Source organism: Canis lupus, chromosome 31, assembly GCF_048164855.1.
Source record: "Canis lupus baileyi chromosome 31, mCanLup2.hap1, whole genome shotgun sequence".
NCBI classification, from domain to species: Eukaryota; Metazoa; Chordata; class Mammalia; order Carnivora; family Canidae; genus Canis; species Canis lupus.
In genome coordinates this window covers 8,205,925-8,232,619 of record NC_132868.1, presented here as the reverse complement: position 1 = coordinate 8,232,619, position 26,695 = coordinate 8,205,925, and the positions used below count along the sequence as shown (strand labels likewise).

The 26,695-nt window shown below is 41.5% G+C and overlaps 1 long non-coding RNA gene across 1 annotated transcript in view; it reads right to left on the bottom strand.

Annotated features, from left to right (window-relative positions):
* Positions 1-19,142: 19,142 nt before the first annotated feature.
* The window catches only part of LOC140622168 (uncharacterized), a 28,993-nt gene continuing 21,440 nt past the window's right edge, over positions 19,143-26,695 (bottom strand). Inside the window, exon 3 of the long non-coding RNA XR_012021869.1 lies at positions 19,143-19,282. This is a non-coding gene — a long non-coding RNA (uncharacterized lncRNA). The remainder of the gene's footprint in view (positions 19,283-26,695) is intronic.

The following is a 26,695-nucleotide window of genomic DNA, read 5'->3' as shown; positions in this document are numbered from 1 at the left end:
CTCCTCTCCCCAGCCCTACTACTAGACTGCAGTTCCTGATTAAGGAGCCGTGTCCTGGGAGCAGGGCTGGGGCTGCCGGGTGGTCATGCACGCTCGGCCCGACCTCACCGGGGTCTGACCCCGCGCACAAAACTCCCAGGAGCCGGCCTGGCTTCTTTGTTCCAGATGCGGTTTCTGGGACGAAGTGTCCTCTTCCTGGCAAATGTGAAGTTATTTGATCTTCACTGCTGCATGGAACTGCCATTCCTTAGACAAAATAAATCACTTAAGATTGGCTTTGACCAGTAGGCTGGAACCAAGCTGGGCTGCCTTCTCCTCTCCCCACCATTTGCAGCCTAAATGTACTATAATTAAGGCCATTAGGGGCCTCTGGGGTTGGGGGAGGGGGGAGCGCACTGAGCAAGGGGTGAGTGAAGTGGCTGAGATTCCAGAATGGCTCCACCAGCAGGCAAAGCTGAGGCCATAATTGCCCCCATTAAAGGCTGTGTTATTAACACTTTCCTCTTGAACATTCAAGGCAAATTTTGCCTCACAGGCGACCCAGACCTGCTTTTCATGGATTTTAGGAGTGATGAATACATTCACTTTCCAAGATCAGCACTTAGGCTTTGCTCGATTTTATAGTGCAGTCACCTGGAAATCCAGTACAAAGTTGGCATTTTTTAACAGAAGTTAGAGTTATGGTGAGAGAGCACGATTTGGCCGTTGGGCCCCAGGGCCTGTGTCCATCTACAGATGCTGTGCCTTCCCATCCTCCCCACCCAGCTTCAGTTCATGTTTTCAGTGAGGTTGAGTGAGCAGGATTAGTTAATACTGCTCAGGGCCAGGGCGGCAAAGATTCTGAAACCTGATCCCTGGTGTTCGGAAATCACCAGAAACCAACGGAGATGCGAGAGCCGAGAGCCGCGGTAACAAAAGGGATCTCAGGCCCCACCAGCTCTGAGAAGGTTGAGGAATCCTGACCTCCAAAGAGCTGCCTCCTACTGCTAAACATCACCAAGACCATAAAATTCCTCTTTCCTTTTCCATAATGGGCCCAAGATTTATAATTTGGAAAGATAATCAATTTTTTAAAAGATTTTATTTACTCATTCACGGGAGACTCCGAGAGAGAGGCAGAGACATGGGCAGAGGGAGAAGCAGGCCCCTCTCCGGGAGCCTGATGTGGGACTCGATCCGGGACAATACCCTGAGCCAAAGGCAGATGCTCAATCACTGAGCCACCCAGGCATCCCAAGATAATCATGTCTAATCCCAGTGTCCTAATATTCTGATTTCATTAGGTAACCAAATGGGAAATGTGTTCAGTGTTTAGCTATGCATTTCGCCCGCAGATTCCTGAGTGGCTCTCTGTTTTATAAAGTGAAATGCGCATTAAAAAGGGCAACTCGGGACCACACACAGAATGGTTTGACACCCAGGCGTGGATTTCCAGTAAACCCAGAAAACACACGATGGAGTCCCAGAACTGGTACATTTGAAATCAGAGGGTGAAGTTACACCCCTGTAATTTCCTGCATGATGGGAGGGCAAGAGTCAATGAGCTGTGTGTGTGTGTGTGTGTGTGTGTGTATGTATCACTTCTTCTCCACATCACACTACAAAGTTGAAAGGAAATTCTGTTCATCCTTGTCCTCCCAGCAGCGCCAGGTCATTGGAGCAGCGATACCATGAAGCCCCCTGCAGATCAAAATTGGCACCTTTCAGGGTACACAGAACTGCTCGGCCTCTGTGACAGGTCAGTGTGGGTCATGTTTCCTGCATGCCCACTGCGCACAGACTGACCATCCCACAGAGACAATGTTGGGAATTTCCTTGCAGAGAGCAGGACTCAGGCAGCCATCCCACTGTCCCCCTGCAATCCTAACTCTAAGGTGACAAGCCTCAGATACCCACTGAGGAGGTGATGGGGCTGCTCTTGTGAGGTACTACCCCCTGCCTAGAATCACCACTATGTCCATTGCCTCCTCCCTAGAATATTCTTATTTTTCCCTCTGGATGACTGAAGCTGGTGGCCTCACTCCACCAGCCTTCACTTTAGATACTGCACCAAGGCCTCTGCTCCCGTTAATGGCAGTAGTAGGAAAAATGCAAGCTGTTTCTTGGTGGGATTTCAAACCTCATCTACCACTTGCTAGCTGTATGATCCTGCACACATCCCTTAACTTCCCTGGAGCTCAGGTCTTCCTTTTGTAAAATGGAGACAATAGTTGCCTCCTAGGTGATGTGATTGTAAGAATTCAGTGGGATCAAATATGTAAAGTGCACAGTCATAGTAGGACTCCGGTGTATGGAGCACCCCCTTCCCGGTTCAACACAGGGATTAACTCCCCAGTGGCTGCGGTAACATTGCCACAATCTTGGGGGCTTGAAACAACACAAATTTATTGTCTCACAGTTTTGAAGCTGAGAGGCCAAAGCCAAGGTATTGGCAGAGCCCTGCTCTCTCTGAAGACCCCAGGGAAGAATCCTTTCTTGTTCTTTGAGTTTCTGGGGTTGAAGGCAATCCGGGGCATTCCTTGGCTTGGGCTGCCGCATGCCATCCATCTCAGCCTGCACATTTACTGACCTTCTTCCCTGTGCCTCTGTTGTCTTCTCCTCTTTTTTTTTTTTTTTAAGATATTTTATTTATTTATTCATGAGAGACACAGAGAGAGGCAGGGACATAGGCAGAATGAGAGGCAGGCTCCCTGCAGGGAGCCCAATGTGGGACTCGATCCCTGGACCCCAGGGTCACGCCCTGAGCAAAAGGCAGACGCTCAACCACTGAGCCACCCGGGCGCCCCAAGTCCTCCCTCCCCTCTTTTTGGAAAGACATCAGTCATTCGATTTGGGGCCCAAACTAATGCAGTGCAACTTCATCTGGACTTCATTAATTACACCTTCAAAGACCTCATTTCCAAATAAGATCATATTCTGAGGTTCCAGATGGATGTGAATTTTTTGGGGGGGGGACACTATTTAATGCACAATAGCACTATAAATTTTGACAATTTTTTAAAGGAGAGGACTTTAATTGTCCTTAAAATTTCCAAAACACTTTCAAAGCATGTGTCCTTTATAAACACCTACTAAAATGCTTATTTTTTTCCATGAAATACTCAATTTGACATTTTTGTTATTACTAAGGTACAGTGGCCTACTGTTGTTTTGATGATACAGAACATGTTTTCGCGCTTCCGTGCAGTCCAGCTGGCTCACTGGACAGGTTTCCACTGAGTGTGGATGTCATTATCAGGTTACAAATCTGCAGGGAGGTTTTGAGACAATTCAAATCCTGTGATCTGCTATATGCTACCATCACTTTCAAAAGATACTGTGCGTTCACACTGTGTTCTAGGAACAAAAGATCTACAGTTTGTCATTCCTGGTTTTTACTACAAGACATACACCTTAAAAATAAAATTTTGAAAAAATCCAGCTGCTAAGCCCCTGTTCCAATAACTAAGGAAGCTTAGTATTTATTGCTATTTTTATAAAATTTTGTAAACTCTTAATAAGGAGAGTCATAGCATCAAAGTCATATCAGAGTCATTGCATCTCAAGAGTCAAAGGATCCCAGAGATAGTTGACTCCCATGCTCTCAGTTTACAGTTGGGAAAACTAAAGTGCTGGAGGGTCAAGTGGTGACTCTCACAAGGATATACAGCTAGTTACTTGCAGAAACCACGTTACTATTCAACCTCCATGAGTGAGCTCTTCTCCCCATACCAATATCAGGTATATAGGTTGGATTTTTAGAGAATCTTTCTAGATGGTATCACTGTCTCAAAAGCCTCCCCCAGCTGCAGGCCTGGAATATTGGCCATATTTTTTGCTTACCTATTTGTCACTTGGTAGCACCAATTTTTAGCAGATACATTTGGATAGAAAAGATTTTCAGAAACCATTTGGCTTACTTAACAATGATTCTTGTGTAGTTATAATACAAATCAATGCAGTGACATAAAAGAGAGACTTGATACCATAATAAAATATTTCTTGAGCAACTCTCTAGGATGGGAATTCTGATATTTGATTTCTAGATGAAGAGGATCTAGAATAATCCCTCCAAGATACATAGTCAGGGCTTATAAACTAGTCATTAAACCAGTTTAATGGAATTTAATAAAATAAGCAAGAACTTTTATAATGTTACCAGAGAGAGGAAATGTCAAGAAAGGAGTTTCAGCTATCTGAGGCAAAAATAATTGTTGGAAGTATGGAAAGAAATGTTAGATTATGAGAGCAGCAGGAAGATGAGTGCCCAGAAGGCATAGTTCGTTTGTCTGCTGCTCATTGAACTGATTCATTCAAAAGGCTTTTTGGGGGTCTCCCTCTGGTTGAGGCACTGTTAGGCACAAGGCATAAAGCAAATAAGACATCATGTCTGAGTGGATCATTCTATCCTAAAATTTAGAATTTGATTGGCTTCAAAGAATTTGTAATCTAACTCCACCCAACAGCCAACCAGAATGAGGAAACTGCCACCTGAGTTTCCATTTGAGGGATATCCACAGGATAGAGTATTCACAGGAAATGTCTGCGCTATGAGCAAGTCAGCATGAGAAAGGAGTCGCTGGCACTTGACTGAGGAGAGCAGGACCCTCACCATATTTGCAGGCTGAGGACTTTGGCAATGCTGATTTTTCTTAAATTCACTCCAGGGCTAACTGAGAGATACTGAGACCCAAATCTCAAGGATTTATTTAAGAGCAGAAATTGAAATGAGATGGCATAAAGAAACCATGGTCCAGTTCACCCATGTATGGGTTTTCTATGGCTATATAAGCATAAACCTAGTAGCTCAGAACAGCACACATTTATTAACTTTTTTCCTTTGGCAGAAACAGTAGGAAAGTACTCAATGACTTGCTCTAGGGGACAGATGACTCCCAAACTTGTGCCAGCATCAACACAATTCTATTAACCACAGCGGTGATATTAAATATACACAGAGCGATTCACCTATCTCATTAAGTTACTCAGACGTTCTAGAGATCTACTGAACAATACAGTGTCTATGCTTAACAATGCTTCTGTTGTACACTTACAAAGTTTTAAGAGGGTAGATCTCGTGTTAAGTGTTCTTAACACGCACACAAGGCAAGTTTTGGAAGTGATGCATATTTATTGCCTTGGTCATGGCGGTGATATCGCAGGTGTGTGCACTAGCCCAAACTCGTAAAATTGTATATATTAAATATGTGCAATTTTTTGTACATAAATCATAACTCAATAAAGCTTTTTTAAAAGAGATTTGTCATTCTCATAATTCTAGGATCATTTAACTTCTGCCATCAAATGATCTTAAGTTTAGATCTTCTCTTCACACCATCCTCTTTGGTTTATGCTATCATCTGTTTTGCTCCACTGACACCTCAATACGCCTTCCACATCTTTCTCCCCGCAAAAGTTAGAAATCTCACTCATTTCCATGTGTTTTGCACATGAACATTTCTTCTGAGAAAAGCACCGACTTGAGATTGAATGAGAAGAAACTATTTGAGGCATTCACTGGGGTCCACTAATGAATGCCTTTTTCATACCTCTCAGTCACTTTGATGATTTCTGATGGGATACAGAAACTGGTTTTCATGAGACATAGCTATGGGATAAAGCTGCTTATTGGATCTGACCTCAGAGTCCCTGTATTCAAATTCTGCCCCAGCACAGACCCACTGTGTGACTTCAAGTTACCCATAATCCCAGGCTGAGCATATAACAAACCCTGGCTGTTGCTATTATTTCTTCCATAGCTAGAAAGGTAAAGAATATGTGAGTCAATAAGATAAATGTAGTTACCTTTCTGGAAGCAAAACCTTCTCCTAACTGTATTGTTGGAGGTAGTCTCAGCTTCAAAAATATATCACATCTAGGATTCCTGGATTATCAGATCTGTGTTCTTTAGTACCTTGAGGGAAAACATAACTTTTCTCTTTCTTTAGATCATGGCTTCAAAGGCTTGAGTAGCTCAGCAGGCTGTTTATAGACGCATTCAAAGGATGATCACAAGTTACCACTGAAGAGTACTGAGATCAGAAAAGACAAAAGTTCTTCATAAAGCAGTTCTTGTACAACATAGGTGTGGAGTTCATGTCAATCTTCTTCTGTGTATAATAAGATGAGAAAACAGTACCTGTCTCATAAAGGATTCATGAGGGTCAGGGAGTCAAGAAACATGAAGCTCATACCTTGACTCAGAATACCTCTTCTTTAAACATTAGCTGCTGCTATTACCAATATCCTCATCCTCAATGTCATTTTCATCCTCACCGTCATCCTTACCATTGCCACCATGACTACCACCATCAACATCATCATCATCATCACCATCATCATCACCATCACCATCACCATCACCAACATCACCATCACCAACATCCCCATCATCATCATTATCTCATTATCTAGCCTTTGTCAGACTTTCTTTGCAACTCCAAAGGTGTTCTCCTTTTTTTCAGGGAGCCTCACCTTTACCCTCCTTCTCTATTGCACCACACAAATTCCTGCCCCTCTGACTGTTACTCAAAGCCCCTCCACAAGCACCTCTGGCATTACCTCTGCATGGTGATCACCCAACAAAGTCATTTTGGCCTTTTATTCTCATCTTTTCACTCTTTCTCCAACAATTTTATTCATCATATATTTCTGTGAGCTTATTTGTTAAAAGTATATATTTTCAGTCTATTCTCTTTTTCACTTGCCAATAGGATATTCACTTGGGATATCCTACATGTAGAAAAACATATTTCAGGTAGATTTTGATACTATTTCCCCAAACTAAAATTTTCAACCTGAGTTCATTGATTTCTTTTCATTAAAAAATATGAGACATAATGTAAGTGGTCACAGTGGAGAGGAACAGGCAATTTTGTGAAGCCTCATTAGGAAGACATAGGGCCATCCCTATCACCCAGGACCATAGAGAAGGTGCTGCAATGGTGAGCAGTGAGAACCACTGAGTCAAACAAGACTCATGGGACCAGTAGAGCAGGCTAGGGCTTTGTTCCTATCCTCTGGCAGTGCCTCTTCAAGCCTGGTAACAAAGGTATCAACAGACTTACTTTGTAAAGATCGGGAGTGGGTCCAGGAAGGGGAGGCTGATCCCTCATTTCCTCTCAGTCTACAGTTAGTGATAATGGAGCAGATGCACTCCCACTCTTTGCTAACATAGGGATGATTGACTTTCCCTTGGGTCAAGTGGTCTTGGTGGGAAATGGACTGACTTAGACTATTTTTCCAGGACTCCAGTGAGAGGGCCATTTGCAAGAGGCCAATGGAACCAGAGCTAGGGGTCACTGGAAGAAGGCACATCAAGTGCAAGATCTCATATCAGGGAAATGTGCAGCAGGGCCCCTTATAGAGTCTCTGGAAACAAGTCACACCATGTCACAACAGTAAGCAAGCAGATGCTGGTGTAAAGATGGCCTCAGTGCCAATCTGGGCTACGGAGACAAGCAGGGAGCATGAGAGAACACCACTTCCCTGTCTTCCCTCCCTCTTTTTAGTCTCGGCCTGGGAAAGGAGGAGGAGAGGCATCTCATATTTTATCCTTTCACCCTAAGCTAATAGAATGGGTATTAGTCTGCTCGGGCTGCTGTAACAAAATACCACAGACTGAAACTTATGTCTCATAGGCTGGAAGCTGGAAGTGCAGCAGGATCAGGTTTCTAGCAGGGTGTTTCTTCAGAGACATCTCCCCTTGTTTTGCAGATGCTTCCTCACTATGTCCTCACATAGACTATTCTTTGTGAAGGAGCATCCCTGGTGGCTCTTCCTCTTCTTACAAAGATACCAGTCCTACTGGATTAAGACTCCACCTTTATGACCTCATTTAACCTTAATTATCTCTTTAAAGACCCTCTCTCGAAAAAAGTCAGATTGAGGGTTAGGATGTCAATATATGAAATTAGGGTAGGACACAATTCATTCCATATCATCACATAGATTTATGGATAGTCTTTATAGTAATCTTGACTCTAACACTGAGTGATTGCAGGGTGTCAGGAGGGAGATTTCATCCCAATTCACAGACCCAGGTCACAACACTAGTGTTGTGTTCCCCTTACTCTATTTCATCCAAAAATATTCTGAACTTCCTTCTATTTATTCTTTTGATTTTTAAAAAGATTTATTTATTTATTTACTTACTTATTTATTCATGAGAAACACAGAGAGAGGCAGAGACACAGGCAGAGGGAGAAGTAGGCTCCATGCAAGGTGCCCGATGTGGAACTCCTTCCCAGGACCTTGGGACATGCCCTGAGCCAAAGGCAGATGCTCAACCACTGTCACCCAGGTGTCCCATGAACTTCCTTCTTTTTATTTAATTTGCATGATGATGGGACTGTGCCCATTGGTTTTAGTTCAATCAGGAGCAAGCTCTAGTGGATGGATGGCCACAAGCAATGGCTGGGGGGGTGGAATAAGTGCTGGGGATGTCACTGGCAGTGACCACATGATTTGCTTAAATGTTGAATACTGTCTATGCCCTGTTTCATTCTCAAGCTTATCTATGCATGTTTGACTGATTAGATAAGCTAGGGCATTGTGATACTCTTTCCTTTAACTAAGCAGCTCTTAAATCTATGTAAAGTCAACTAGTTTACTGTTTTTAATTTGTTCACTTTTGTTCAAAGGCAAGAAATCATCTAAAGCTCTTTGGAAAGAACCCCACTGTATTTACAGACTCAAATATTCTCTCTTCAAATAAAACCCCTGCAAGAGAATGTGATGCTAGTACAACAATAAACCTTTCAAGTTGTAATGCCCACAAGAAAGGACCAAAGCAAGGCCTCTTGACTCTTATAAATGTGAATTGTCATAGAGTCTTTGAAAGACCCCGAGTGAGTGTTAGCCCCAGAGCCCACAAATCAGCAAAATCTGTTCCCCACTGTGTCCCATACTCTGTGGATGACACATCTCAGGGAGAGGAGTGTGACGTTGGAATGTAAGACTGAGGAGCCCAAAAAGATCAAGGCAGCTTACTATGAAAGAAACTCTGGCAGTACCTACTACCGCAACTTGGAATCCAACGCTCTCCAACACAATGACTCCCATGTGCTGGGGGATATCATGCTGCCTGTGGGCCCTCATGCAGGCCTCTTCTGCAGCCCAGATCCAACATTCTGTGTCCTGAAGAGCTGTGAGCACAGGTCCTGCCCCATCACTTCTGTGCTTTGGCCATTTCCTTAGCCTGAAGTGGTTTATCCCCTCCCTGGCCATGTCTAGTCTCCTTCATAACCTCAGAGATCTGTTCTGGGCTGTGTGTCCCCCCACATGGCTTCCCCACACCTGCTGACTGAGGTAGAAACCCTCCCTCTGCTCCAATGCCCCTCTTCTCTCCCTGCTTCTGAAATCTTCTGGCTGACTTGTCTGTGACTTCTAGTGAGCTGGGAACTCTGACAGGCAGGGCATGACATGCTGTGCATCCTCAGCAACTGGATGAATCTCGGGCACATGGTGAGCACTCAATTAGTGGCCAAGTGATGATGCCTCAGAAAGGCATCCTTGGAATTTAATGACTAAGCTCATCCCTTGCTGTGGTGGCTCTATGGAGGAAGTAAGGGCTATACCCGGTTCACGTTTAGCTAGACAATGAGAGCATTTGTGACCTAATCTGTTCTATAACACATTGAAACCCGTTCCAGGGAGTCACTTGGCTCATTCACCACAACAGGAGCAGACATCAAATGAGAGCCAGTGTGTCAAAGATGCACAGGAGAGCAAAGTGCCTCCTTGCCAGGCATGTGGGCAATGCAGTGGTAGGACCACTGATGAACAATTAGGAGAGCTCCCTGAAGTGTAATACTCTGCAGGAGTGAGCTTTACTTCCATGAACACATCCCAGGTTCTTCTATTTTACAGCTGCACATGCTACTAAGACTCGGTGTCATTGTTTCCTCTAATTATAGAATTTTTATATAAATAGAGCTCAGCTGGTAGTTCAATTTGAGTTATAATGCTGGAGTTTTTAACATGACTGTAGGAGTCTGGTATTAAAAAAAGCAGTTTAAGATATTTCAGTGGAAATTCAGTTATCAAAGGAATAAGTTCATATTAAACTATTGACAAGTGGTTTTCTTGTCTAAGTGCAATCTTCTTAGGGAAAGGAAGGACAAAAGATGTCCTGGGGTATCATCTTGTCTTACTTAAGGCTTGAGGACATTCTAATGCATCACTGAGAAGGATGGTAACTGGCCATGTCTCCTCCACTGTAATTGACCATTTAAATACACACAGCCTGGAGAAGCAAAAAAAAAAAAAGAGACCAACACCAGGAGACAGAAGACACAGTCTCTCCACTGTTAACTTCCCACAAGGTAACTGACCCTATCCTTTATCTAAAAAGTGGGATAATTTAATTAGAAACAATCTTTTGTAACTCTCCAATTTGAGTTCTCTCTTTTTATTTGGCTGTGGCCAGAAATTTCCTTCCCATGTGTATGCTGATATTCACTTGTACAAAACAGAGACTAGAATAAAGCTAACCTAATTTTGACAACCAGAGTTGGTCACTCTCAATACTGCTCCAGCTTATCAAAATGAAAGTCGGAAAACACCCCACAACCTGGTTATTGACATCACTTCCTAATTGGCCAGGCTCCATCCAACATCACTTCGGTCCAATTTACCCACCTCACTATTGCAGGTGATCTTTGATTTTTTCTTTTTAAATTGTAAAATATTTCAAGTATGAAACATAATATTCACCTACAAAACCAAGTGCTCAGATTTAATAGGTCTTAAAGTTCGGAAAGTTAGTGGTAGAGCCCTATGAGTTTTCTTTTCTTTTTTTTTTTTAAGATTTTATTTATTTAAAAAAAAGATTTTGTTTATTTATTCATGAGAGACACAGAGAGAGAGAGGCAGAGACACAGGCAGAGGGAGAAGCAGCCTCCATGCGGGGAGCCCGGTGTGGGACTCAATCCTGGGACTCCAGGATCACACCCTGGGCTGAAGGTGGCACTAAACTGCTGAGCCACCTGGGCTGCCCCCCTACAGTTTTCTTAGAAGAAATAAAATGATAAAGATTCATTAATATGCCTGCCCTTGCCTCCCACACAAAATTCTCTCCAGGGTTCGAAATATATCATTTCCACCCATGTTTTTATAATCTATATATTATACGAGTTATATGTATTATATATGAACATATATATGAATATGCTTATATCTATGATAGTACTTGAGATTTATACACACATTTATTTATATACACATATATAGATATATAGAGAATTCAAGATACTCTAAGTTTTTAAACATTTTTTCCTCTGTGACACCTGATAATTTATGAAATGTGCATACAATAGAATACAAAATAGAAGAAAAAAATGAATAAAGAACAGCAACACTTATCAACAGAGGTGACTCAACAGATTTTACCTGAGTTCCACCAGTTTTTAAAGTTTATATTACAGGATGCAACACAAGGACACACATTACATTTAGTTTGTCATGTCTTCTTACTTTCCTTCAATCTTTACAGTTCTTGGACTTTCCTTGTCTTTTATCAACTTGATACTTTTTTTGAAGTATAATTAATAAACAACATTATATTGGTTTTACTTGTACAACATATTGATTCAACAATATGAAGCTGATACTTTTGAAAAGTAATGGTCAGTTTTGTTTAGAGAACTTTCTTTGATTTGTTTGTTTCTGAATTGCTCACCAATAGTCCTGTGAGAAACCAAATTACTTATTTAATTTTCTCTTTTTTTATATACTTTCTTAAGGTGGAAGCCTAGATTATAGATTTGAGACCTTTCTTCTTTTCTAATATGAGTAGTTTTTACTATCAATCTCCCTGTGAGCTCCGCTTTAGCTGCACCCCACAAATTTTGTCATATAATGTTTTCATTATTTGTATTCTGTTTGAAAAAAATTTTTAAAGATTTTTTATTTATTTATTCATAGATATACAGAGAGAGAGAGAGAGAGAGAGAGACACAGGCAGAGGGAGAAGCAGGCACCATGCAGAGAGCCAGATGTGGGACTCGATCCAGGGTCTCCAGGATCAGGGCTGCAGGCAGCGCTAAACCACTGCACCACCAGGGCTGCCCCACTGCGCTACGGGGGCTGCCCCTCTGTTTGAAAATTTTTTAAATTTTACTGTGTACTTCCTCTTTGACTCATGGGTTATTATGAGCTGTGCTGCTTAATTTCCAAATATTTACAGATTCTCCAGATATTTTTCTGTTATTGATTTCTAATTTTACTTCAAGACTTTAGAAAATACTTTGTGTGCTTTTGTTCTTTTAAATTTGTTAAAGCCGCTTTATGGCCCAGAGTGCGGCTATCTTGATAAATGTTCCATGTACACTTAAAAAAAATAAAGTTTCTTCTGGTATTGTCCGACAGTGTCAATTTAGTAGATCTACATTTTAAACCCTAGGACAACCATCAGAAAAATTTTTAAAAGGAGGTGTAAATAACAATTTAACAATAGAAATAAAAATGGAATCACAGGAGCACTCAAATCACCCAGAAGGCAAAGAAAGACACAAAGAAAAGAAGAACCGAGTAGAAAACCACTAACAAGGTGGGGTGTTTAAATCTAAAATATCGATACCTATATCCAATGTGCATGGTCTAAACACACCACGTAAAAATACTGTGAGATTGGCTAAAAATAAGACCCATCCATGTGCTGTGCACAAGAATGTAAAGATACGTGAGAGGTAACAGGATGGGAAAAAATGTGCCATACAAACGGTAATCAAAAGAAAGCTGGAGTAACTCTATCTATTTCATACAAAGTGGACTTTAAAACAAGGACTGCTATCAGAGTTAAAGAGAGAAATTACACAAGTGTAAAGTGATCAGTTCCCTAAGTTAATGATAGTAATAAACGTGTATGCACCTTACAAAAGCACTTGAAAATATATGAAACAAAACTGATAGAACTGGAGAAATAGACAAAATAGACAAGTTAGAACTGAGGTCTGCAATACTCCTCTCTCTCTACCTAAAAGAACAAATAGGCAGAAAATTGGTGAAGATACAGGAGACTTGAAGAACACCAGCATATGCATGGGAAGGAAATTTCTGGCCACAGCCAAATAAAAAGAAAGAACTCAAATAGGAGAGTTACAAAAGATTGCTTCTAATTAAATTATCCCACTTTTTAGATAAAGGATAGGGCCAGTTACTTTGTGGGAAGTTAAAGTGGAAAGACTGTGTCTTCTGTCTCCTGGTGTTGGTCTTTTTTTTTTTTTTTTTTTTTTTTTTTTTTTTTTTTTTTTTGCTTCTCCAGGCTGTGTGTATTTAAATAGTCAATTACAGTGAATTACAGTGGAGGAGACATGGCCAGTTGCCATCCTTCTCAGTGATGCATTAGAATGTCCTCAAGCCTTAAGTAAGACAAGATGATACCCCAGGGCATCTTTTGTCCTTCCTTTCCCTAAGAAGATTGCACTTAGACAAGAAAACCACTTGTCAATAGTTTAATATGAACTTATTCCTTCAATAACTGAATTTATTCAGTAGATCTTGGGATGCCTGATGGCTCAGGCGTTGAGCATCTGCCTTTGGCTCAGGTCATAATCCCGGGGTCCTGGGATCGAGTCCTGCATAGGGCTCCCCTCAGGGAGCCTGCTTCTCCCTCTGCCTTGTCTCTGCCTATCTCTGTGTGTTTCATGAATAAATATATGAATAAATCTTTTTAAAAAACATAAAACAAAATGTAGATCTTTACTTAATCAGAATCCATATTCAATTAATATTATACCTCTTCACATACTTTCAGAATCTTACAACTGTATATTCTAGATTTTGTTGCCCGTTTAATTTTAGATAAACTGTAAACATACTATAAAACATTATAGTGTTTGTTTTACACAGTTAATTACCACTTAAAGCAATATAAAAGAGCAATAAAATGAGTTTTAGCTTACTTTTATTTATTACATTTTCCACACTCTTTTCATTTTGTAGTTTCAAGTTTCTATCTGGTCAATTTTCTGTCTTTCTGTTCACTCCTTCTGGCTTGAAGAGAATGCTTTAACATTTCTCTTCTTTTCTTTTCTTTTAAGGTTTTATGTTTAAGTAGCCTCTACACCTAATGTAGGGCTTAATCTCACAACCCCAAGATCAAGAGTCCATCCTCCACTGACTGAGCCAGTCGGACACCCCAACTTTAACATTTCTTGTGGAATAGGTCTGCTGGCACTGAATCCCCTCAGTTATCGTTGGTCTGAGACAATCTTTATTTATCTTATATTTTTGAAGGTTATTTTCAATGTATTATACGCTGAATTGACAGATTTTCTTTTCTTTTGAGACTTTAAAGTTGTCAGTGCATTATGTCTTGGAGTCCGATAAGAATTCTACTAAATTTCTTACCTTTATTCCTCTTTATTAAATGTATATATTTTTTAATCTGGCTAACCTCATGAATTTTTTTGTCTTTTGTTTTCAAAAGTTAGAGTAAAATATGCTTCTGTTTTGTGTTCATTTTTGTTTTTAAGATATTTTTTTGTTTGTTTTTAAGATATTTTCATATACTTTTAATATATTTTGCTTAATATTTTTGAGCTTCATGGAGCTGGGGGTTGGGGCTGGCAAATCATTTTGGAAAATTCTGTCATTATTTCATAGAATTTTTCTTATGCACTGTTTTCTCTTCTCCTTCTGGGATTCCTACACTACATCTACATAACTATTTGATATTTTTTCACAGGTATTGGGTGCCTTTTTATTTTGCAGTCTTTCCTTCTGTATGTTTCAGGTGGGTGACTGCATGATACGGTCTCAAGCACCCTGCTTCTTTCCTCAGCTGCAGGATGAGACCATGGAAAGCATTCTGCATCTGTACTACTGATCTTTTTATTTCTAATGTGTCCGGTTTGTTTTCTACAGTTTCCATTTCTCTGCTGATACTATTTATCTGCTCTTTCACATTATCCACCTTTTCCATCAGAGGCGTCAACATCAGCTTTCTAGCAATTGTTATTCTGAGTTACCAGTTAGATAGTCACATCTGCGTCAGAGCTGAATTTAGTTTTGTTTACTGTTTTGTTTCTTGGGAGCTTGTTGCTCTTTTCTCTCTCTATGTTGCTGTTTATGCTTTGTAGGTTTTGCTGGAAGATTCCCGCAGTAGAAACTGGGAAATGATTTTGTGCTCAGAAATGGGAGCATCTTTCCTTTTCCTCTCATTGTTTCCTGTGGAGTTTTGGGCGAGTCTAGTCAAAAGATCAGGAAATATTCCATGAAAGGGCCAAGTAACAAGTATTTTAAAACTCATTAACTATAAGTTGTCTATAACTCTGCCATTATAGCTCGAACACAGCCTTGGACTGATAAGGAAAACAAGTGAATGTGACTGTGTCTCCAGATGTTTTCTTCATGGACACCTGGATGGCTCAGTCAGTTAAGTGTCTGCCGTTGGCTCAGGTCATTATCTCAGGGTCCTAGGATCTAGTCCTGCAAAGGGGTGGGGGTGGGGGGGTCCCTGCTCAGCAGGAAGTCTGCTTCTCCCTCTGCCCCCAGCTCATGCTTTCTCTGTCTCTGTCTCTGTCTCTGTCACTCTCTGTCACAGAAATAAATAAATAAATCTTTTTAAAAATTGGACGTTGTTTGCTCTGTGACCTTCCCTCTGTAATGGGTGCATCTCAACGCAGTTTATGTTGTTGTAAAAATATGAGTGACGTTTTTTTCCAGCTCTTTACATCCCCAGGTAGAAATCAGAACTCTCAGAATCTTAGTTTCATAGTTACAAGTAGAGATTTTTCCATCTAGACATTGTTTCTATCTTGTGTAAGGTAGATAGCTAATTTTATTTTTTGTCTCCCTATAGTTAACTTTTTTTCTTAGCACATTTTTTTTCTTTTTTAAAAAATTAGGTCTTTTTAATGGTTTTTAGAACTTACCTTCATCTTCTTAATGAGCACCAACCTGGTGTTGGTGCTCATATAAGCTCTATTTTCTATAGGATTTTCATAGAGGAGTTTGCCATGTGTGTTTTTAAATTTTGAAATGGTAATTGTTTTGATTGTCGATCCACAAATCCTCAATGGATAAAGCATCCCTCCATTTAGTTTTGGCGTTCCATTTGATTCTTCCAGATGGCTCTGCAGGATCCCTGGCCAAGGACCAATTTTTATATTAATCCCTCTAATTAGATTTTCCCTCACCTCATGTGTACAGTGAATTTGGACTCCTCGCTCAGGCAAAATTTTGGTCGGCAGTTTTCATTTCTCCCAGAGACAGCACCCAGAGGCAATTCCCCATCTGGATGGGCAGGATGTACCATCCCTCCTTCTCAGGGTTTGCAGGCCTCCTCACGTCACTGATTTGTGGACCATAAGCCTGCTTTCCCTCCTCTACCCAGGCACCAGATACCAGGACAGCTGCTGAGTCAGCTCTGGATGCTCCTTTGCTTCTTGGTCTCAATCAGCTTCAGTGCCTTCATGTCGGCAGTTCCTTCCTAGAAGCAGCCTCTTTTACAGAACAGAAATACAGAGGCACCTGGGTGGCTCAGCCAATTGGACATCCGACTCTTGGTTTGGGCTTAGGTGGTGATCTTGGGGTCCTGGATGGAACCACACAGCTCTGCCCTCAGCAGGGAGTCTGCCTGAGGATGTTCTCTCCCTCTCCCTCTGCCCTTTCTCCCACCCACCCTCTCTCTATCTCTCTTTAAAAAGAAATAAATATATCTTTAAAAAATAGAAATACAACATGCATTACTTTGATAAAACTTAAGAAAAAAAGACAATTTCTACAATGTTTCTGCTCATCTCGGTGATGCAAGGAACACCCCGTTGGAGACTGCTCAGGGAGCTTTCTCCTCCCCGTGTCCTCAGCTCTGCACTCTGCCTCTGTCTTCCCATCAATCCACCGCAGGCACTCTGACACCCAAGAATCTTCTCTGGCCCATGTGCAACATGCTGCAGCTTCAGCAGCTGCTCCCCTGCTGTTTCTGTCTGGGCGTGTGTGAAGCTTAAAGTGCTAATCTGAAGTTATGTTTACCACCTGCCGCACACTGAGTGCCCTCCCTGCTGCCTTAGCCACCACCCTCCCACAGTAGGACTTACACGTCCCCACATAGGTACAAAGATAGGTTTCCAAGGCAACTCTCTGCCAGGCAGAGTTTTCTGGGGGATCACTCTCTTCCCTCATTTTCCCCCCCTCCCCATGTCCCACCTGCACTGAAGCACATCCTGCCTGAGGCTGGCTGGACTCAGAGAGGGTGCAGGCATTACTGCACAAAGCCTGAAAACCCAGACTGAGAATTAGAAGATGCAGGCTCCATGTAACTCACAGTAGAACCTTCTGCAGCCTCTGGGTAGCCCTGGGCTCCTGTTTTCTTCTGGGCAAAAGGCAACATGAGATGTTCGCCTTGTCTTATGAAAGGCACGGTAAAAACAGTTAAGAAGAGAAGAAGTACTACCTGATACAGATCATTTACCTACAAAATCAAGTCTTCTTACTTTTTTCCCAAAGTGTCAGATTATTTTGAAGTCATCATGCCATCTGCCTATATTTCTTAAACCATGGTTTGCATAAGAAAATCTCATTCTTTCTGCCACAGCCAGGTATGTCTGCCTGACTTTTGTGTCTGGTTTTTCCATTTAGACATTGGGTGGAGGGGGTGAAATATTGCATGTTTCGCCAGCTATGATAGGAGCAGTCTCTCTACACCTTCCATAAAGGCCCTCCCCAAAGTCACCAGGACTGGTCGCCACAGAATGCCACTGTTCTCCCAGGGTGTAGAACACGTGCATGGTGCTACAGGGGCTGTAGACTGTCACACCACAGCCTCCTCACTGTGTGTCATTCTTGCACACAGGAAGAGCACAACCAAATGGAGGTACTGTCCCAGAGTACCTCAGACCTGTCAGATCCCTCCTCCACAAACCCACACTGCTGTCCTCTGTTTATGAGCCATCCTTGTGCATTGGAGAAAGAATCTGACATTGTACCAGGGTGGCATCTGCTGCCAGGGCAGGCCCAGGCAGGTCTCAGCAAGTGCTTCCAGACTGGGACTGACGTGCTTCTGACAGCCTGGGTCCAGTGAGTGTGGGACTAAACAGAGGTGACTTTCATGGGGGAGAAGGGGCCATCCCTGAGATGTCTGGGGGCCTTTGGGACAAGCTCTGTTGGCCTCCAGGATGATACGCATCCATTCCAGAGGGGAAGCCCTGGAGAAGGAGGCACTCAGGTAGGGTCTTGATGGGCAGTACATCCATGGAGCTGAGGTATAAACCAGGATGGAACAATGGAGGGAACACTCATCCCAAATCTACCTATGACAGAATTTTCCTGCTGGGATTTTTGCATTAAACATGTAGATCAGTTTTGAGAGAATTTAAACCTTTCTTATGTTGAGTCTCTCAATCCATGAACACAATATAGGTCTATTTCTTTAAGGCTTCTTTGATTTTTTTTTCACCAGGATTTGCAGTTTTAAACATAAAGATCTTGTATGCATTTAAGTCTAATTAATTACTTTTTAGTGAAACAAAATCAGCTACCTGAAACAATCATCAGACTTCTATCAACTCTAAAATTATTAAATCAAAACTGTCACAAGATTTCAAAGCATCAATTTTCTGGCCTGGCTGCTCACGGTGATTAATATTTGTTCTAGGTGCTAGAGCTTGGCTGTACAATTAGATGCGTTTGAGCTATGAGTCTTGTATCTGTGTGTCTGTCTATCTATCCACCTGCTGTCATCTATCATCTACCCATCAATCTATCCTCTATTTACATACCTATCGCCATCCTTCTACCATACATCTACCTATCCTTTAATAGATCTATCTATCCATTTCCCTATCATCTATCCTTAACTTTAATCTTTAAAGCACTTTAATCAGCAATTCTAGATAAATGAAAGTATGATTTGCATTCATTCACTTGCTTTCTGTCACTGTTATTATTCTGTTTTCCCCACCCTTTATGCCTCATCTGAATTATTAGTATGTAAATTCTTCAAAAACATGCACTTAATTGGAAAGTAAAGGTCATTCACCTCCACATTTTGACAGCAGGGACCTTAGCTAAGTCAATGTTTATGCTCTTGAGTTCATAGGAAGACATGTCCAGGGATTGAATGCTTCTCTCATGTTCAAGGTAATAAACACAGCAGAAATAACATTTTAATTCAAATATTTAGACCTTCACAGAGCTTTCATTTAATAGGTGACCCCCCTCAGATGAGACATCGTATCTTAAACAACATAAGATTAATTAGAAATAATAGAGACTGACTTTCTTGTGTTATACAGTGTATTCCTGATGGTCATGATGTCTTGAATCCTGTGGGGATGTTACTTGTTCCATCACTGAGGATCTACAACACATGAAACAATTGGAGACTTACTACAGAGAAACAGGAAAGAGGCAAAAATAGATTCATTAATATCCAATGGAATCTAGAAGAGGAAAAAGCATAATAGGCAACCTGAAACATTTTTTGTTGACTTAATTCCCTATCATCCAGTATAAAATAATATTCTTATTCACATTATTCCAATGCTTTCTTTTATAATTCATGCAATGCAAATTGCAGTAGACATGTATCTATAACACTTGTTGTGACCAATATTGAATAGGATGTGATCTTTAAGGTCTAAAGTAAATTTAAATTGAAAATGAATTAACTTTCTATTATCACAACCACCTCTCCTAAACTTCCTGATACTTTAGAAAACGGACTGAATCCTGAAAAAAAGCAGTTGCTCAAGGTACACTGTGTGTGTATATGTGTGTTTTCAGGTTAAAAGCTAAACTACCTTAAACTGAGAGATATATAGAGATTTGTTTTCCTGGAGAACTCAGATATATATATTTTTTTAATTTATTTTTTATTGGTGTTCAATTTGCCAACATATAGAATAACACCCAGTGCTCATCCCGTCAAGTGCCCACCTCAGTGCCCGTCACCCAGTCACCCCCACCCCCCGCCCACCCCCCCTTCCACCACCCCTAGTTCGTTTCCCAGAGTTAGGAGTCTTTCATGTAACTCAGATATATTTTGATGCCTTCTAGTTTGAAAATAGGATGTTATAATATATTATAAATTAGTAACTTTATGATTCAGATGTTGCATACACTCTTCCAGATTTCTTAATTGCAAACTAATGACCACATATCAAATAAGCACTTCAAATATAAGATGACTCTTTTTAGTAAAGAAATTTACCCTAGAACTGTATCTACACCTCAGCACACGTATTGCAGTGGAGTCAAGAGACAGGTAGGTAGGATGGACCATTTCTGTCTGCTGGCATTGTGATTCTCTCAGGGTGAGCATGGTGTCATTAATTTTGATTAGCCAACCCCCAGCATCAGCTGTACAACTGATGGAAGGTGCTAAATTCATATCTGTTGAGCAAAGTGGGCCCGGATGGGTGGAAACAGTCATTGGAGTCAAGTAGACATATACAAATGTCTGTACAAACAAAACAGAAGTCACCAAGTACCAAAAGACAAAAACAAAATGGTAGAGTATTCACAGAAGGTAGAGACCATGAATGATCGATGAAGATTAGAAAGGGATTGATGAAGGAAGTGGCATTCTTACCTAATTTTGAATGTGTTCCGAAAGATAAAACAATAGGCCCTGGCAACCCTGGATGGAAGGAGTAAGAAAATGAAAGCTTTATTGATGACTCTAGCTGAGATGAAGTCATCCAAGGGCTGGGAGCCAGGAGAACCAAGCCATGAAGAGGGACAGTAAGAAAAGGCAATTGGATTCAACAATGTTGAGATGCAATCTCTAAAGAAAAGTGATGGACAAAATTAATTTGCAGCAGAAATTTTCTGTATTTCTTTTGACGTGTTTCTTGAGCACCCTGTGCAAGTCTGGAGACAGGATGGAAAAAGGAAGCATTCAATTCTGCCTACTGGATCACACAATTTGGTGGGTAAGATAGATGATAGCAACTGCCGAGAGTATGACTGAGAAATAGCCAGAAGCCACAGAAGGTGGTAACAGTGGCTTTCAGTTGAGTCACATAAAGCCGCTGAATGCATTGAAGCTGGGATTGATGAGAGGCAGTTTACATTCTTAAACATTCACTGCAGTGGATCATGGAAGGGCAAGAATGGAAGAGGGACCCAAGACACCCATGACGGTCCAGGCAAGATGGGAAAGAGGGATACAAAAGAAGCATCTTGGTATAGAAGGTACATTCTGGAGATAATCAGCAGGTCTTAGTAAAGTAGCTGAGAAGATAGGGGCGGTTTCTGTGTGTGGGGCCCAAGAAGCTGGGGGTGCCATTTGATGAGGAGGAAAAGTCTGGAAGAAGAGCAATTTGGGGCAAGAGAAAAGAATAACAATGATACTGGAAGCAACCAGCGTCTCAGTTAAGACCTGCAAGTCTGGACTGTTCTGAGTAGTTGATGTGTTTTCTTCCTACAACTCCACTGCCATCTCCGTTTTATAAAAGAGAAAACTGAGGTAAAATGAGGATAAACAATTTGCCTAAGATCACACATGCAGCCAATGAGCAGCAGAGCCAGATGCCAACCCAGAAAGTCTGAGTTTGTTTTAGGAAATGATGACTTTGAGGTGCCTGTGGGACATGGAAGTGGAGAGGTCAACTCGGCACATAGATGTGGGTCAGGAGCTCAGAAATCATCTTCAGGGCAGGTAGGCAATTGGAAACCTCTGGAATGGGTGAGAGTTAACTACATAAGACAAGTGTCGTTGAGTCTTCTATCAATAAGTAAAAGAGATGAGACATAAAGTGTCTCTCCAGAGTGGAAGGGAAGGTATTTAAGAACAGGGCAATTAGAAGCAATGGATCCCTTCCAGGGACAGAGTTGATGATGCAGGGTATTATGGAGCTGGGGCCCACAGGCTGCAGAACACAGGGGTGTGGGAAGCATCCTGCCACAGAGGCCTGATGGAGCATCTCAGATAAAGCGACCATTACAAACAGAAGCACAGGCAAGACCAGTAGCAAATAAAAATGAGGAACATCTCACCTCATATGGTAAGAGACATGAGGGCAAGCATTTTACACATCGTATCAAAGCTGCTTCCTGTTTTCTAAGGATGGATCCAACATTTTCCCTCTCCCCCTATCTGTCCCTCCTCCTCTCCCTCTTTCTTTTCCTGGGTCCCTCTCTCTCCCTCCCTCTCTCTGTGTCTCTCTCCATTGCACACACTGTTATTACTGGCAGTAAGAAGCAGGACCTCAGAATATATAAGTCACACCAATCTCATTTTTTCAGACATTTCACTTCATCCAACTACTGATTTCATAATAGAAATTTATGCCAAGAAAAGATTCTTTGGCAGATTGCTTAGAAGTGTCTGCCCACAGGTCAGAAAACAAACAAAGAATAAAGTAAGAGACTGGAGACCCTCTGGTTCATTTCAAGGGTGTTTCTTCTTTATTTAGATTTCTTTTGAGAATCTGGTAAAACTCTATGAACAGTCTCCACTGAAAAGTGCATTTGTTTACATGTGTGCACACATACACACAAGCACACACACCACTACTCTGGAGTCACAAACCCATTGGAAGCCGACTCACAGACTTCCTAGGGGCCCATGTACTTAGAGAAGGCTACAGAAGCTTACATAGTATCATTAGAAAATTATTCAGATAATTTATATTTAGCATTTGTATTGGGTTACATCTATAATACGTTTAAAAATATACTCAAGAGAGAAATATATTTTATGGAGGTTCAATGAAAAAATCCAGAGTTATTCACCTCCCAACTGAAAGAAACTGAAGAAACCGAAACATGTTACTGAAGAAACATGAAAACTTAATTTTGCAATTTGTTGTATTTTAAGCATCAATTTAGATGCAACATCTGATAAAATGATAAAATACACCGAATATCTCTTATTTTATATAAAACTAGGTGTAGCTCAGTCATTCTACAATGGAATTCCTGTCAGGATCCGTCAGTTCAAGTACAACTTGTTTTCTGACATATTTCGGATTGCACATCTATGATTCTTATTTGTTTTTTATTCTCTTCAAGCAAGATTATTTAAGTTAAATCACTCAGTATTCATTTGTTCTTTTGATTACAAGGAATAGCAACCCAGTTTACTCTGATGAGAGTAAAGAACAAAACAAAACAAAACAAATGAAGTCAAGGAGCTGAATCATGAGGCACCAGCCTAGTTGGATCCGGGCCTCCCACACCATCCTCAGAGTCTGGCCATTTCTCGGTGCCCGAGCCCTAGGTTATCAGCCCCACATGTGGGCTCCTAGGAGCTGCAAGTTTGTGACTTGGCATCCTTTTTTCTTGCAATTCTGGCAGAAAAATAGAACCTATTTTCTAGAAAGGTCCACAAAGTCTAGAAGGAGGCTCTTCTCTGGTTAGAGCTGCTCTCATTCTGCACAACTAGCTAGGGGAATGTGCTGCTTGGCGGATCGACCCAGGTCCCACGTCCACCCATTCCCAAGTCAAGTCCCCTCCAGATCTGGGAGTCAAGTTGGCCCCACCCTGGCCCCACGGAGGGAGCTTGAAGATGTCTGGCAGGCACAAAGAGTGGCCCTTTCCAGGGACTCGGGGCCAGCCCAAGCCACAGTGGCCACAGGCAGTGCGTCCTGTTAGCTAATAAGATCTACCAGCCCTTCAGCTGCTCTCTGCCCTGCCTGGGATGACAGGTGTATGCAGACTACCACACAAGGTCATGAGTGCCATGAGGGGTTTGCACACTTGGAGCCACACCCACACACGAGCACCTTGCAAAGACTTGTCTGTGCCAGGATGGAAGGTGAGCAGAAGAGCCCTGTCCCCTGCTCCCCACATCCTCATCTCACCAGTGTTGGCAACTACAACGTCTTGTGCCGCACATGAGGTCACCTTGCAGACTCCAAGGCTTTTAATGCATCATGAGTCTATCTATATGATACATTTATGCAAACACAAAACATATTATATTATCAAACTTAAGAGCAGGCCAACAAATTCAATCCGACGTGCCATTTCAAGGTGCATTTAAAGTATTTTGACAGTTGTTTTTAAAAGCTACAACTATTCATGACAGATAGTTCTCCTGGGTCAAGACACAAATACTAACTTATTGTCATATCTTTATCCCCACAGAAGAAGAAGCAAATCAATTATGGCATAGTGGAAGAGAAGAGATCTTATTTGAAATATTGGGAATAAAAAAATACTTACCACAACTTAGCGTTCTTAGCTTGTGGAGGTATTTGGAGGGCTCTTCTGATTTTTTTTTTCTTTACTGCAGCATTGCCCATCTTATCATGACCAGTGCAACTGTAGCTTGATGTTGCAAATTTTATACTGTGATTTTAGGCTGTTCTATTTCGCTATGATAATAGATGTTACACCTACCCTGTGTTATCATATTGCAGCATCATATGATCACATAAACACACACAAAGCATTGATTACATTGATTTATATTACAGTACAGTTTTCCATAGCTCTGCCTTGCTTCTCTGGTTTATGATTCTACAAATACTTGAAAAAGTTCCTTTAACTGTAACCAGCAAAAACTGCTGAAAGAAGGAAACCTGTAAGACTGCTGGCAGAACTCTGGAAAACTGTGTGGAGGTTCCTCAAAGAGTTAAAAATAGACCTGCCCTACAACCCAGCAATTGCACTGCTGGGAATTTACCCCAAAGATACAGATGCAATGAAATGCCAGGACACCTGCACCCCGATGTTTCTAGCAGCAATGTCCACAATAGCCAAACTGTGGAAGGAGCCTCATTGTCCATCGAAAGATGAATGGATAAAGAAGATGTGGTCTATGTATACAATGGAATATTCCTCAGCCATTAGAAACGACAAATACCCACCATTTGCTTCAACGTGGATGGAACTGGAGGGTATTATGCTGAGTGAAGTAAGTCAATTGGAGAAGGATAAACATTATATGGTCTCATTCATTTGGGGAATATAAATAATAGTGAAAGGGAATAGAAGGGAAGGGAGAAGAAATGTGTGGGAAATATCAGAAAGCGAGACAGAACATGAAGACTCCTAACTCTGGGAAACGAACTAGGGGTGGTGGAAGGGGAAGAGGGCGGGGGGTGGGGGTGAATGGGTGACAGGCACTGAGGGGGGCACTTGGTGGGATGAGCACTGGGTATTCTGTACGTTGGCAAATTGAACACCAATAAAAAATAAATTAATTATTAAAAAAAAAGAAACAAAAAAAAAACCTTAAAAGAAAAAAGACTGCTGGCAGATTCATCATTAATCTTCCTTCATTCATTCACTCATTCAACAAATATTTATTGACTTTCAATCACATGCATATCAAGACACCAGATAAGGTAAGGCAACGATGAGCACGTTCTCTGCCCTACAGGAATCTGTGTACCTTGAGGGGATGATGGCCACTGAAAATGATCATTATCATGAAATAAGATAGCAGTACCAAGTATATTTGGGGGAATGCAGAGAATAGTATTGTAGCCAGAAAGCGGTAGATGAAGGAGAGTAAGAAAGTTTCCTGGAGGGCATATTTTCCAAGCTGAGTCTTAAAGTTTGGGTAAGAGTGAGTAACCAGGCAAATGAGAAGCATTTCAGGAAAAGGGAGTTAAGGGGACCTGCTGAGCTGAAAGGAACATGGGATGGACCGACATGCAGCTGGCCAGGAAGCCAAGGACCCGATCAAAGAGAAGGTGGGTTATGAGCTTGATTATTTTTATTTTATAAGCAATATGAAGTCACCAGAGAAAAGGCTTTCCAGCAATAGTAAGTTAATGCACTTTAAACGATGGCTCTGCCCTTGTGGAAGGCCGGAGAGAGGAATAGCCCAGAGGCAAGGAGGCAGGTGGCCTTCAGTCCAGGGCCCAGGGGCTGGAGAGCCAGAGGAGGGAAAATCTACAGGAATTGTAGCTAGAAGGATTTAAGGAAAGGTAGAGGGCCTCATAAAGGTATGAAGAATGGGATCCCTGGGTGGTTCAGCAGTTTAACCCCTGCCTACTGCCCAGGGCGTGATCCTGGAGTCCCAGGATCGAGCCCTGCATCAGGCTCCCTCCATGGAGCCTGCTTCTTCCTCTGCCTGTGTCTCTGCCTCTCTCTCTGTGTCTCTCATGAATAAATAAATAAAATCTTTAAAAAAAAAAGGTATGAAGAAGAAAACTAAAATCATAGCTAGACACATTATCAGTAGAACCACTACAAATATTTGATAGGTAGTAGTTGCTTCAAACTTCTGTAAGCGCAGGGGACAACCCTGGGGTGGTTTGCAATAAGCAGGTAACAATCCTCAACCAACAGTTACTGTCTGTTATTGACAGTGGGGTTTCTTAGCACAACGTCCATGAGCCCCAGTAATCTCCCAGCAGCTGATGGATAGGAGCCCAAGTGCTTTTAGCAGGACCTGCTCTTTGGTAAATGATCTTTAATAATAATTCAGGTAGAGGGATATTCTACAAAGTATCTCACTTTATTGAAGTATAAGATTCAGCCTCCTTTGCTGTGTATCTCTACCAGCATGAGAATTATCACTGTTAATTATTCCCTTTATTATATCTAAGATGCGAGAAATTGCTGAAGTGACTTATGCTTTATAATTAGAAGTTATGATGAAAACTGCTCTAACATTACCCTGGGGCTCTCTCTTCAATGTGGAATTATTTCTATAAAAGTGTCAGTGGGTGGTTATGTTGGCCTCCTCTCTGGAAACTACTTCTCCACTTACAGAACTGCTCAGATTTAATGGGAAGAATCCCTAAAGACCCGACTCTGTTAATTAAATGAAACAAAGCCATCTTACACTACGACTGTTGGGCATTCA